The sequence below is a fragment of the Lygodium microphyllum genome, chromosome 24 (assembly GCF_053477565.2).
Source record: "Lygodium microphyllum isolate KBCC chromosome 24, Lygodium_microphyllum_v1.1.10, whole genome shotgun sequence".
Taxonomy (NCBI): Eukaryota; Viridiplantae; Streptophyta; class Polypodiopsida; order Schizaeales; family Lygodiaceae; genus Lygodium; species Lygodium microphyllum.
The window spans coordinates 86,825,413-86,840,100 of NC_141158.1; positions in this window are offsets into that span (position 1 = coordinate 86,825,413).

Here is a 14,688-nt window from a genome sequence, read left to right on the forward strand (position 1 = left end):
TGTAGACATAGGATTATTGTGGTCATAGAGCTGCTTCACCCAGCGCGGAAATGGCTTTTCCGGTGGGGTGATGTCAGGTTGCTGAACTTTTTCCTCATCATCTGAAGATGATGCTTCCTCCTCCTTAAGGATAGGGATAGCTCTCGGGACAAGTTCATAGTGGACTACTTCTTCACTTGATGACAAAGTGGAAGAACTTGCCTTCTCCTCCTCCACTGTATGCAGCTCGCGATGATCTTCTTTCCCTCTTAGTCATATAATTTGTAATCCTTCTGCTCATCACTATAACCCAAGAAGATACATTTTCTGCTTTTTGGTTTTAACTTGTTTCTCTTCTCATTTGGAACATGTGCATAACATTCACATCCAAAAATTTTGAAATGTGAGACAGATGGTTTCTTGCTAGTGTAAGCCTCATGAGGTGTTTTTCCCTTGAGAGCCTTTGTGTAGCTCTGATTTAGAATGTAGACTGCAGTATTAACAGCTTCAGCCCAAAAATGGTTAGGCAATCCCTTGCCCTTTAGCATGCATCTTGCCATCTCCACAATGGTGCGATTCCTGCGTTCCACAACACCGTTCTGCTGAGGTGTGTGAGGCGTCGTCAATTGACGCTTGATCCCTTTGCTCTTGCAAAAGCCTTCAAACTCCTTTGAATTGAACTCACCACCACCATCTGTTCTAAATTTCTTCACACTTTTCCCTCTTTCATTCTCAACAAGTTTTAGCCATTCTTTAAACTTACCAAAAGCTTGAGCCTTATCATGAAGGAAGTACACCCACATCTTCCTACTGTAGTCGTCGACAATCAACATAAAATAAGAAGATCCCCCCAAGGCCTATGTAGGCATCTTACCACACAAGTTAGCATGCACCAACTCTAGAGGAGCCTATGCTCTATTCTTGCTTTCTTGTGGAAATTCCTTTCTCTGTTGCTTGCCCATCATACAAGCTTCACATGGTTCCTTCAATTCAATTATTGTAGGTAGGTGAGCAACCATACCTTGCTTTTGCATCTCCTTCAACACTGCAAATCCGATGTGTCCAAACCTTTCATGCCAAAGCTTACTTGTGCCCACTCCAGCGGTGGCTGTAAGAGCACTTAGCTCATACAGGTTGTTCCTTCTTTCTCCTTTGCCAACAATTGTGCCAGCACTATCAAGAATTTCTGCACCTGTCATCTTGAACCTCACTTCATGACCAAGATGAGTTATGGTAGCAAACTGATAAGAGTTTTCTCCTGATTTCGGGAACATACAACACATTTGAAAGCTTTTTGACTTCACCATTTGCAGCAACAAAAGAAATAGTACCTGTGCCCGCAGCAGGGCATTTAACATCATTTCCACCCGTCACAGTGATGGATTCTTGTAGAGGCTGCATAGAACTGTATAGACCTTTCTTGTTGGTCATGTGATGGGAGACCCCACTATCCAACACCCATGAGTCAGTGGAAGATTCTTCTTGCGTCGAGGAGCACACTTCCTCAATGGTCGCCATGAATAATTCCAGCTCTGCTTCAGCCGTATTGGCTGTCTCTTTCCCTTTACTTTTAAGGGTATCATTATTTTCATTTGCCTTCTTGACACGACAATCTGCAATTGCATGTCCTTTCTTCTTGCAGTAGAAGCACTCTCCTTGAAACTTCTTCTTTCCGCCCTTCTTCTTTTTGTCACCATCATTTTTGGTGGAGGAACCACCTTTGTCTTTTGCATTGGCAGAGAATGCAGAATCTCCATTGTTGCTTCCTTCTCGGGCTTTCAGCCTCAACTCCTCCTCCATTATTAATGCACAAAACTCCTCAAAAGTCAAAGCTTGAGGTCTCACCTGAGTATTAAGGGCAGTTACTAGTCCATCAAACTTTTGTGGACAAATCCAAAGACACCTCCGAGCTAGCTCTTCGCTAGTCTTTTGTATCCCAGTGCCCAGCCATCTGGTTGCATAGATTCTTAATCCGAGTGATGAATGCTTCAACCGTCTCTCCTTCAGCAAACTTCTCCGCTACTAGTTGATTCTCCAAGTTTTGAATCCTTGTTTTGTTTCATGTTTCATACTGACTCCTTAGTACATTCCAAGCCTCTGACGCTTTGGTTGTATGCTGAATCAAAGTCAAGACACTATCAGAACAGCTTGTAACTAAGGCACACAATGAATCTGCATTCCTTGGTTTCCAAGCTCGTAGAAGATCTGCATTCGGAGGAATCATCACACTAGGATTTGATGGGTCGAGGGTAGGCTGTGGTTCTACGTCAGCCCCCAGCACAGTCTCCAGAAGCTCATAAGAATCAAGGATAGTTGTAATTTTGAACTTCCACAAGGTGTAGTTTGTACCATCTAACTTGCCTTCGTTGAAAGTTGGTGGATGAATCCTCAATGTTTGAATAGCCGATACAGCAACAACACCTCCTGCACCCCTTCCTGATGCGCCAGAACCGCTTCCGGAAGTCGACATAGTTTCTCTTTGCTGTTGAAACCTTTGCCTCTTGCACACTCTCCAATCTTTAGAGCCCCCTGGGCTCTGATACCATGTAAAATATTACACGGCGCAGCGAATAGGATCTGAGAAAGAGATAGAGAGTACACAACAGATAAGAGGAGAATCACTAAATTCTTTAACTCCAAACATCTGATACAAAGATGGCTCTCTCCACCCGTGCACTTCCACTATGTGAAGCTTAGATGGCGATCTAGATAGAAGATAGGTGAAGAGCTTAAGGCTAGCTGGAACAACAACTTTGACTGGGTGAAAGATGAGTGATCGATGGCTGTGAAGGGGTTTAGCTTTTATAGCCTGCGAAGGCCGTGAGGTTGGCCTGACCGACCTACCATATAAGCCTCCACTAGTCGGCCAGGGAACCGTCTAGCCCCCCGCAACTCGATGCAATGCGCCTCAAGTTGCTACCAGCTTAACCACTCCATCTAATCCAAAGATTAGACCCACAACGGTCACCTTTTTGCCATCCGATCACATAGACCTCATCTGATATACAAGTCAGGACTCAACCAATGTCCGGGCTCACATTTGGCTTCTCCTCATAATGGGGGCCTTAGAACTTTGAGCACCATGGATCATTGGTAGCACTTAATGAGGGTGGGGCATTGATCATATCTAACAATTGCTTCCACCAAAGCCTCGCTTCGCCGGTGAGCTTCAGCTTGGCGAGCATAGCCTGGTTGGTAGGTGCAGTATTGGCTGCTTCAAAGTAATCCTCCATGGATTCAATCCAAATTTCGGCATCTATTTGGATGGACCTGCCTTTCCCGTCAAATTCGGGCAGCTTAATCTGCTTGAGAAGAAACTTCTTCTCCTGGATTACAGCAGTACTTGATGTAGGAGGCGAATTGGGAATTTGCACCTAGGGTTGTGCCTGGATAAAGGTTTCTTAACGTTATTACTCGTTAATCGTTACGATTTATATTTCATCTCCATTTCAGCTCTCAACCAAGCAATCTAACCACTTAACTTCTTATTAATTCTCATGAACAAAACATACATTGATAAAAAGAAGTTTTATTGCATTTATATGGGCATAGCCCTTTTGGAATACAACATTTCGTTGGCATGATAGGGCAACTGTTTACATTTAGTTTAGGGAGAATAATGTTGTATTACATTTATCTATGGGAACTAGATAATAGTATGGTTTCGGGTCATGGATCTTCAGGAATTGGTAAGTCATTGGAAGATCAGGGTATCCTTTCCTTTGGAACCCATTCTTCTCATAGCGCCCCAACACTTTGATCCTAATGGCGGGAATTACACGGGTCACTTCCTCATAGACATATGAGTTCAGCTCAACCCTCCGACCTCGAATATGTAAAAGTTGAGTTTACGTGAGCCTCCACAAAAGTGAACAGCTTCACAACTTTCAGGTCTTCCAACCACTTGATCCTCTTTAGGTTGGTTTGAAGGTATGCAAACTCGTGGGCAGCTATATAGGATTAGGTGGTCCCTTGTTGTTTCTCCCCTAAAATCTTCTAGGTGGACCTTCCATTGCTCTATTTCTGTCTGGTTCTACTTGTAACGTTCTAAAATTTTTTCTGCGTAAACTACCTCTAATAGGAAATGAGGATAATGATATAGCATTTTTTTAAAAGGATAATGGAAATTTTTTTTCCTTATCCCCCCCAGCTGACGGTCGTGCTGGAGGGGGAGAGGGGAATAGAATGTCCAGCAAGCTCCTTGTTGGATCTTGCTCATCCTTAGTGGCATGCCTCTCGACACATAGAAGAGGAAACATCTCCCTCCCCTCCCCTATTTAAATCTCTGCTGGGCATCGTGGGAGGAAGGAAGAAAAGACTGCGCCTGTTGTTGCTATGAGGGGATCGTGAGGGAGATGGAGAGGCTGCCCCTGCTGTTGCAAGAGGGGAGAAGTGGAGACGCCGAGTATCACCAGGCTATCATTGGCCTCTACCATCGTAGCCCGCGACCATTTCATCAGCACGCCATCCAAATTTCCACTGTCTTTTTCCCTCCTGCCACACGTGGAAGCTCCTAGAAGCTTCTAAAAAGGAGCTTCCTAAGCCCCCTTTCACCCCCCCGTGTTTTAACCCCTTAAGCCCCCCTTTCCCATGGTTGTTGGAACCACCAATCCCCCCCTCCGCGCCCCCCCCCCCCCCCCCCCCCCCCCCCCCCCCCCCCCCCGTGTTTTTTCCCTTAACCCTTTCCCTTAGGCTTTAAAACCCTTTTCCCCCCCATGTTTTACCCCCCTTAAAGCCCCCCTTTTCCCTTGGACTTTGGGATTACTTCCCACCTTTCCCCCCGTGTTTTATCCCTTAAACCTTTCCCTTAGGCTTTAAAACCCTTTTTCCCCCATGATTTAACCCCCTTAGCCCCCTTCCCATGGATATTGGAAACCTTTCCTTTGGCCCCCCCGTGTTTAAAAATTTCTTCTAGAGGCATCTTGAAACCCCTTCCCATGGCCTCCTGAAACCCCTTTCCTCCAAATTTTCCCTAAGGGTCCTTACACCCTTACTTATAACCTTTAAGGTTACTATTTCCCTTGGAGTTTCCCCCTTAGGGTCCCCCCCCCCCCCCCAAAAAGGGTTTTGACCTTTAAGGTCTTATCTCCCCGGTTTGTTTTTAAATCCTTCTTAAGGCCCTTCCTTTGGGCTTGAAACCCCCTATCGTAAAAAACCCCCTTAAGCCCTTCCTTTGTGCTCTTGAAACCCCATGCAAAATACCCTTGGAGCTTTGTTCTTTTTCTCCACTCGTAAAAGAAAAGAGAGTGTTGAGGGCTTTTAACACCTCCCTTTCCCACTCAAAAACCCTTGTAAGGGATTCCACACTTTATTTATTCCCCATTTGTGCAAGTCATTATAAGGCCATTAAGCCCCTCCCATGGCTTTAATGGGTCTTATCCGCAAAAGATTTTGCAACACCCCTTCTTTCGAAATCCCTATTTCAAGGAGGGAGCCTTCTAAAATTACTTTGGATGGACAGTGCAAGGGAGCGACGGTGGAATTCCAAAGAGGAGTTCTAAAGCTACTTCCACGTCCGAAAGACTACAATTGCGATGCCTCCTAAGAAAGTCCAAGGGGCAGCCGCCGCAAGAGGGTCGTCTCCCAGCATCCACGTGGATATCTCACCCCAAACCCAAGTTTTCCTTCCTAATTTTTATTTGATATTGTTGTAATTCAATCATGCAAGGTTAATTGTTAGAAATAGGATATATTTTTATCCTAGATGCTCACAACGGAGGAACTTAGTCATCAATACTTTTAAATGAAACATGCAAATTAAAGAAAGCATAAACGCATTTCTAGCAAATAGCTTTATGCATTGAAATGAATTATAAACTAGATTATTGTCCATTAAAATAGTATACTTCATTTAAGTCTAGGTGTATAAACTACGTATCGCACTATTAACCCATATCCTCTTCACAATGAATCATCATGGAAAGTGCAAGCATGAAATGATTCTTACGATGCATAAACTCTAGGAAAATATTGTTTGCCAACTGCATAAATTATCAAGTAAAAGGTTGCTTGTTTAGCATGAATTTTGTTCGCAAAGTATAGGAAGATTAGTTGGAATTAACCTAACCTATGCCTGGCCTTAATCGATAAGTTAAGGTTTAAAAATTAATTTACGCATAGACAACGAGTCATGTGGAAATGATCACGTAATTATTTTCTAGAGTTAACCAAATTGGTATGAACCTAAAACACCTAAATCGTGGAGTACTCGTTTAGAAAGAGTTGAATTCCAAGAAATTCACTAGGAAATTAACACATGACCTAATCGTTACGTATCGCTAAAACTGAAACTCATATACCTTAAATACTTGCCCACATTCACTAAATGTAGGGGACAATGAAATGAAATTGAAAAGTGAGCTAGGGTTTGTCCCTAAGAATCTTACAAGATGAAACTTGGAAACCCTAGGTCTAACGACGTCAGCCTAGTAACCTGAAACAGATTGTTTCATGACTCCATTGTCTCATAGTACGATGCGACACTTGTGCAACAAGTGCAGAATCATATGATCTTGTGATTGGATCACAAGGGAATGGCCAAGTTCTCGCAATGAAGTTGGCATGTCCTTACACAAGTTATCTTGCAAGAGGATGAATAATCATCCTAATTTAGTGGTCTTTCTTGAGTAAAGAAGATTGATTGGAAACTAAAGACCAGCCGATAAACTGAAGTAACCAATGAACTTAGGTTTTGACCAAGTTGGGTTAATAGGGTATGCCCTAACCTAGGATATAGGGGATCTTGCCAAGTTGCAAGTCATCCTAGATCGAGTGATGGATGCATTCGAAATGAAGGATTCATTCCTTAGCAGTTTGCCAACAAAAACGATTAATGGAAATGTTTGTGCTTACTACAGATTCTAGAGCACTGTCTGGCTTTGTTTGATCAATGAATTAAAAGATAAATGGATATCTATACTTCAGTTTAAATGCCTGAAGGGAGAGGCAGCTTCAGTTATCCCCGACTGCCTGCCTAACCCTAACCAAGGGGATTGTTAACCGCGCCGTGCAAGTGGACCGAACCTGCCACGAGAGGTCTCTCTGTTGAGCGCTACTTGGAGTAGGAGGACGCTTGGGTGCCAGAGGGGGCTCTGGCCGTAAATCCCTCGCCTTTCGGGCCCTACACAAGAGGCTAACGTGACTTGGGATTGGATCTGGAGGCCTGCATACTAGTCTACATGCGGAAACTTGGATTGGTAATCCTTGTGGATTACTGGATAGCCTTTGGACAGATTGTGGATAAGCCTACGGGCTGGAATTTTTGTATTTCAAAGATAAATATGATAATCTGTTAATAAGGAACTTGTTTGATATTGTTATTCTATGTCAAGTGATATGATTACGTGAAAGAACTAGTGCCTAACGGGTTAATTAAAGAAGCTGATTATTACATGTCCAACTAATGTGTTAGGTAATTAAATAACTAAAACAACCCGAGGAAAGTGCAGAGGATGGGCCATGGGTCTGTCCTACGGATGGGTGGTCCCGGTTGGCCAGGAACTTTTCTCAAATCACGATGGATAGCAGGAAGATCGTCAAAGAACACGAACAACAAAAGCGTTGACCTAGAGTTATGATTGAACCCCATTTACGTTGTTTTAGGGGAACGGAATGGGACTATGCCTTATGGCAAAGAGATTGAGCTTTGCATCCCTCTTGTTTCCCATTCTCCTTGAACCAAGTGCAGCATGAATCCGCTTCAGACCTAGCGTTTCTGCGTAAAGTAGTTCGCTTGGGTCCGACGCTAGTTGCTGTTAGGAAATGACCAATAAAGAAAACCCTAATTCAGGTCAATCCTAAGTGGGAACGGTTGGAATACTTCCGTTACGTGGCAGACACGGAAAGCCCTGGATCGCAAACCCTGTAACATTCCATGGGAGTGCCGGGCAGAGCTTTCTAGAGATCCTTTCCGATGGACTGCTAAGACGTGTCTTGATATTGTTTTTCTATGTCAAGTGATATGATTACGTGAAAGAACTAGTGCCTAACGGGTTAATTAAAGAAGATGATTGTTACATGTCCAACTAATGTGTTAGGTAATTAAATAACTAAAACAACCCGAGGAAAGTGCAGAGGATGGGCCATAGGTCTATCCTACGGATGGGTGGTCCCGGTTGGCCAGGAACTTTTCTCAAATCATGATGGACAGTAGGAAGATCGTCAAAGAATAGAAACAAAAGCATTGACCTAGAGTTATGATTGAACCCAATTTACATTGTTTTAGGGGAACACAATGGGACTATGCCTTATGGCAGAGAGGTTGAGCTTTGCATCCCTCTTGTTTCCCATTCTCCTTGAACCAAGTGCAGCATGAATCCGCTTCGAACCTGGCGTTTCTGCGTAAAGTAGTTCGCTTGGGTCCGATGCTAGTTTCCATTAGGAAATGACCAATAAAGAAAACCCTAATTCAGGTCAATCCTAAGTGGGAACGGTCGGAATACTTCCGCTACGTGGCAGACGTGGAAAGCCCTAGATTGCAAACCCTGTAACATTCCATGGGAGTGCCGGGCAGAGCTTTCTAGACATCCTTTCCGATGGACTGCTAAGACGCGTCCTGAAGATACAAGTGGACACATTACAGTTGGTATCAGAGCCAACCAACAACGGAATTGTTTTTATGAAATCTCAATAAGATGAAGTAAAGAAAATGTTGATGTTCCAAACATTTCCTTACCTTCAATGATGTCTTGCAGAATTACGAAGCGTGGAACAAGTTCTTAGTATTTCGAATCATGTTTATGACTGCAATGTATTCTCTGCATTACCGACAAAGGGTTGAGATGATCAACATCCTAGAGCAAATATATAATCTATCACCTTTGTACATGGAACAAAGATGGACGTGTGCCTCAAAAATCTACTATATAGCCACCCACCGGTTTTCTTATCTACAAACCAACCTAGAGAGGATCAAGTGGTTGGAAGACCTGAAGGTCGTGAAGCTGTTCATTTTTGTGGAAGCTCACGTAAACTCAACTTTACATATTCGAGGTCAGAAGGTTGAGATGAACTCATATGTATATGAGGAAGTAAACCGTGTAATCCCCGCCGCGACAGGATTAAAGTGTTAGGGTGCCATGAAAAGAATGGGTTCCAAAGGAAAGGATACCTTGAACTTCCAATGACTTGCCGATTCTTAAAGATCCATGATCCGAAATCATACTATTATACAGTTCATGTAGATAAATGTAATACAACATTGTTCTCCCCAAACTAAATGTAACAGTTGGCTTATCATCGCAAGAAATGTTGTATTCCGAAAGGGCTATGCCCATATAAATACAAATAAGACTTCTTTTTATCAATGTCTGATTGTGCATGAGAATTGATAAAAAGTTAAGTAGCTACTTTGCTTACATGATAGCAAAATTGAAGATGTAATATAAATCAATAACGATTATCGTATAATAACGTTAACTCGGAATGGGTTGGCTTAAGCCTAATGACACCCACATTCATTGTGGAAAGGGTCAATTTTCCTTTCGAAACTCTGGAAGGGAATTAGTCACAACTCAAGGCGAGGCTGGAGTGCCAAGAATCCAATTGGCCAAAGTATCTCGAATCATAAAAGGAGTCAGAAAAGGATTACCTGCCTACTTGATCAAACTCAACAAGTTAGATCAGAAACAAGAGTCTAATGAAGGACCTTCTTGGCTAAAGGAATATGCGGACGTATTCCCTGAAGAGTTGATAGAGCTCCCGCCTCAAAGAGAAGTGGATCATGAGATTAAGTTAGTACCAGTAGCTGCGCCAATTGCAAAGAGACCTTATAGAATGTCCATACCAGAAGCAATTGAGCTGAAGGAACAACTTAAGCAACTGCTAGATCAGGGCTACATCTGTCCTAGCAGTTCACCGTGGGGAGCTCCAGTGCTATTCCAGAAAAAGAAAGATGGGACACTTCGACTATGTATTGATTACCGAGGATTGAATCAATCAACAGTCAAGAACAAGTACCCTATTCCTAGAATAGATGAGCTTCTTGATCGTCTTCAGGATGTAAAGATCTTCTCCAAGATTGATCTCAGGTCAGGTTATTATTAGATAAGGATCAAGGAAGAAGATATCCCCAAGACTGCCTTCAATACAAGATATGGGCACTTTGAGTTTCTAGTTATGTCATTCGGACTTAGAAATGCACCTGCCACCTTCAATAAGTTAATGCAGGATATCTTTAGGCCATATCTTGATGATTTTGTGCTTGTCTTCTTCGACGACACTTTAGTCTATTCTAAACATGAAGAAGATCATGAACCCCAACTTCGGATTGTCCTTGAGACAATGAGGTCACATAAGTTGTATGCTAAGATGAAGAAGTGTGCATTCTTCAAACGTCAGATTGAATATTGGGGATTCATACTATCAGCAGAAGGAATCTCAGTGGACCCAGCCAAGGTCAGAGATGTGCTAGAATGGCCAATACCAACATCTATCAAAGAGATATGTAGCTTTCTTGGATTGACAGGATGGTATAGGGTCTTCATAAAAAACTATGCCTGGATTGTAGCACCTCTGACTGACTTACTGAAGAAGCAAACTTCCATTTCATGGTCAACTCCCGAACAAAATAGCTTCAACATATTGAAGCAAATTTTGGTATCAGCACCTATTCTAAAACTTCGAGACCTCAATAAAGAGTTCAGGTAGTAACTGATGCTAGCATACTTGCCTTGGGATGTGTGCTCATGCAGGAAGGTCATCCAGTAGCATACTCTTTAAGGAAATTGAAGAGTCATGAAAAGAATTATGCTATACATGATCTGGAATTGCTAGCTGTCATCCATGCTCTAAAGCTTTGGAGACACTACCTGTTGGGTAACAAGTTTACTCTAGTAACTGACCATAAGAGTCTCAAATGGATCTTTACCCAGAACGAGCTCAACATGAGGCAACATCGGTGGATTGAAGTGTTGGAGGAATATGACTTTGAAATTAAGTACCGACCAGGAAAAGAGAATGTAGTTGCCGATGCACTTAGTCACAAGGCATTCCTTAATTCCCTAATCTTGCAGAATCCGATCTCTAGCTACAAACGTATCTATGCCAAACAACCCTATACTTGAGCTAGCTAGAGAGGATGCATGCCATGATCCGGCCTACCAAACAATGCTAAGGGAGATCTCTATCAAGGATCAGAATCAAAAGCTGCATGCTAAGTATCATGAATTTTCTATCAATAGTGGGCTTGTCTACTATAGAACAAGGCTGTGTATACCAGCAAGCCAGTCACTTAAGCAGAAGATATTGTGGGAAGCTCATGATTCCCCTTTCTCAGCACATCCTAGCTATGCCAAGACTCTTAATACAGTTAGGAAGGGCTACCATTGGGAGAGGCTTAAAGGTGACATTCTCAAATATGTCACCGAGTGTTTGTCTTGTCAACGTATCAAAGCCGAACATGTCAAGATGCCAGGGAAGCTGCAACCGCTTGACATCCCCCAAATGAAATGGGAATTCATCAGTATGGAATTTGTTATTGGCCTACCCCAAGTTCGGGGAGGATACAACTCCATCATGGTTGTGGTTGACATGCATACGAAGACACCTCCGAACTAGCTCTTCGCTAGTCTTTTGTATCCCAGCGCCAGCCATCTGGTCGCGTAGATTCTTAATTCGAGTGATGAATGCTTCAACCGTCTCTCCTTCAGCAAACTTCTCCGCTGCTAGTTGATTCTCCAAGTTTTGAATCCTCGTTTGGTTTCGTGTTTCATACTGACTCCTTAGTACATTCCAAGCCTCTGACGCTTTGGTTGTATGCTGAATCAAAGTCAAAACACTGTCAGAACAGCTTGTAACTAAGGCACACAATGCATCTGCATTCCTTCGTTTCCAAGCTCGTAGAAGATCTGCATTCGGAGGAATCATCACACTAGGATTTGATGGGTCGGGGGTAGGCTGTGGTTCTGCGTCAGTCCCCAGCACAGTCTCCAGAAGCTCATAAGAATCAAGGATAGTTGTAATTTTGAACTTCCACAAGGTATAGTTTGTACCATCTAACTTTCCTTCGCTCAAGGTTGGTGGACGAATCCTTAGTGTTTGAATAGCCGGTACAGCAGAACCACCTCCTGCACCGCTTCCTGATGCGCCAGAACTGCTTCCCGGAGTCGACATCGTTTCTCTTTGCTGTTGAAGCCTGCCTCTTGCACGCTCTCCGATCTCTAGAGCCCCCTGGGCTCTGATACCATGTAAAATATTACACGGCGCAGTGAACAGAATCTGAGAAAGAGATAGAGAGTACACAACAGATAAGAGGAGAATCAGTAAATTCTTTAACTCCAAACAACTGATACAAATATGGCTCTGTCCACCCGTGCGCTTCCACTGTGTGAAGCTTAGATGGCGATCTAGACAGAAGATAGGTGAAGAGCTTAAGGCTAGCTGGAACAACAACTCTGACTAGGTGAAAGATGAGTGAGTGATGGCTGCGAAGGGGTTTAGCTTTTATAGCCCGCGAAGGTCGTTAGGTCGGCTTGCTGACCGACCTACCATACGAGCCTCCACTAGTCGGCCAGGGAATATTCCAGGGAATATTCCCTTTACCATCGGGCCGGGGGGCAACGCCGGACCCCACAATAGGGGGCCCTTTTAACTCCCTTACCATGCAACTCAATGCAATGTGCCTCGAGTTGCTACCAGCTTAACCACTCCGTCTAACCCAAAGATTAGACCCACAACAGTCACCTTTTTGCCATCCGGTCACATAGACCTCATCTGATATACAAGTCAGGACTCAACTAATGTCTGGGCTCACATTTGGCTTCTCCTCATAATGGGGGCCTTACAACTTTGAGCACCATGGATCATTGGTAGCACCTAATGAGGGTGGGGCATTGATCATATCTAACACATCCTACGGATGGGTGGTCCCGGTTGGCCGAGAACTTTTCTCAAATCACGATGGACAGCAGGAAGATCGTCAAGCATCCCTCTCGTTTCCCATTCTCCTTGAACCAAGTGCAGTGTGAATCCGCTTCGGACCTCGTGTTTCTGCATAAAGTAGTTCACTTGGGTTCGACGCTAGTTGCCGTTAGGAAATGACCAATAAAGAAAACCCTAATTCAAGTTAATCCTAAGTGGGAACGGCCAGAATACTTCCGCTACGTGGCAGACGTGGAAAGCCCTAGATCGCAAACCCCGTAACATTCCATGGGAGTGCCGGGCGGAGCTTTTTAGACATCCTTTCCGATGGATTGCTAAGACGTGTCTTGAAGATACAAGTGGACACGTTACACTACTGCATTTGCAATTGGTGCATTTGCCCTTGGCACTTGCTGTCTTGGGTTTGCCCTATTATTAGGATTATACCAACAAGTAGCATCTGTGTGCCCATGCATATGGCATGTGTTACAATTTGGTTTGTCCATTTTCTGAGATCTTGAAATTCCCATAGTTTTCAAAGTTGCAATAATTTGTTTATTCAGGTTCTGAGACTTGATCTTTATCTTTCCCTTTTCATTTTTGTCCTTCTTTTCTCTAGCTTTACTTCTCTGTTTCTCTTTCCTTTTCTTCTTTCTGCTTCTAGATTTCCTTTCCTCATCTTTTGAATAATCAAAATCAGAATGTGAACTGTCAACTTTTGAATCTGAACCAGAGTCAGACTCTAAATCTGAGTGTGAATTTGAATCTGAATCACTGCTATACTTCTTCTTCTTCTTCTTTTTCTGTTTGATAGTTCCCAATCTTTTCGCTACTCTCCTAACAGCAGCTACCAACAACTGATTAAATCCTCTTGCATCTCTAGGAATATATGTACTGGCTACTACAGTTCTTAGGGATTCCCTCAACCCATTATAGAAATATTCCCCTAGCATCTCATTGGTTGGCCTTTCATTGGGTGCAAGTCTTCCATTCAAATCTGTGCATAATCCTCCACAAGAAGCCTCTTCTATTTCTTTGTTTTAAGCTTGTTTAGAATATCAATGGGTGTTTTTTACCTTTTGAATCTTTTCAAAAATGGTGTTTGTAATGTTTTTCTATCAGCAAAATGGGTTGCACCATACTGTATAAACCAATTCATAGCCTTACCCTCCAATGTGGCAGCAAATTGCTGATTTTTCACATCATCTCCATACAATACTCCTAGTCCACTTGCTTCCCATTTTGTGCTGAATTAAGCTACATGGGAATCAAGGTCTTCCTTTTTGGACTCACCCTTGAAGTTTGCAAATTTGGCTTTGAGATTTTTTGGATTAGAGGGTTGTGCCATTGATCCTAGCTATTGTGTTGCTGCAACCTTTTTTCTTGCTGGTTTTTTAGGCAATGGTTGAAACCTTAGTTTTCTCCTTGCATGTCTCTGAATTTGAGACCACACTGGAAGTCCCACAAATCTATTTTTGTTTCTCTCCTCCTCACATGGTGTAACCTCTAATTGCTGATCACTAACAACTTCTCCTGCTATATGACTAGGGCCTACTTCTTCAGTCTATACTTCCTGATCACTCAGATATCCTAAATCCAGGATATCCACCTAACTGCCACTACTGGACCTTTGTTGTTCTTTCTTCTTCGGTTTCTCTTCGTGTTCTAATTTTTCCTGTAGCCTAGTATAATAGGTTCCAAAACCTTCACCCCTATATTTTTTAGCAAACATACACCATACACATGTTCTATCATCAGATTATTCTACTGTTGGGATCCACATGCACAATGTTCATAGTGATGACTTGCACATCCACAATTATTTTTCTGTCTTCCCCTGACCAATTTAGG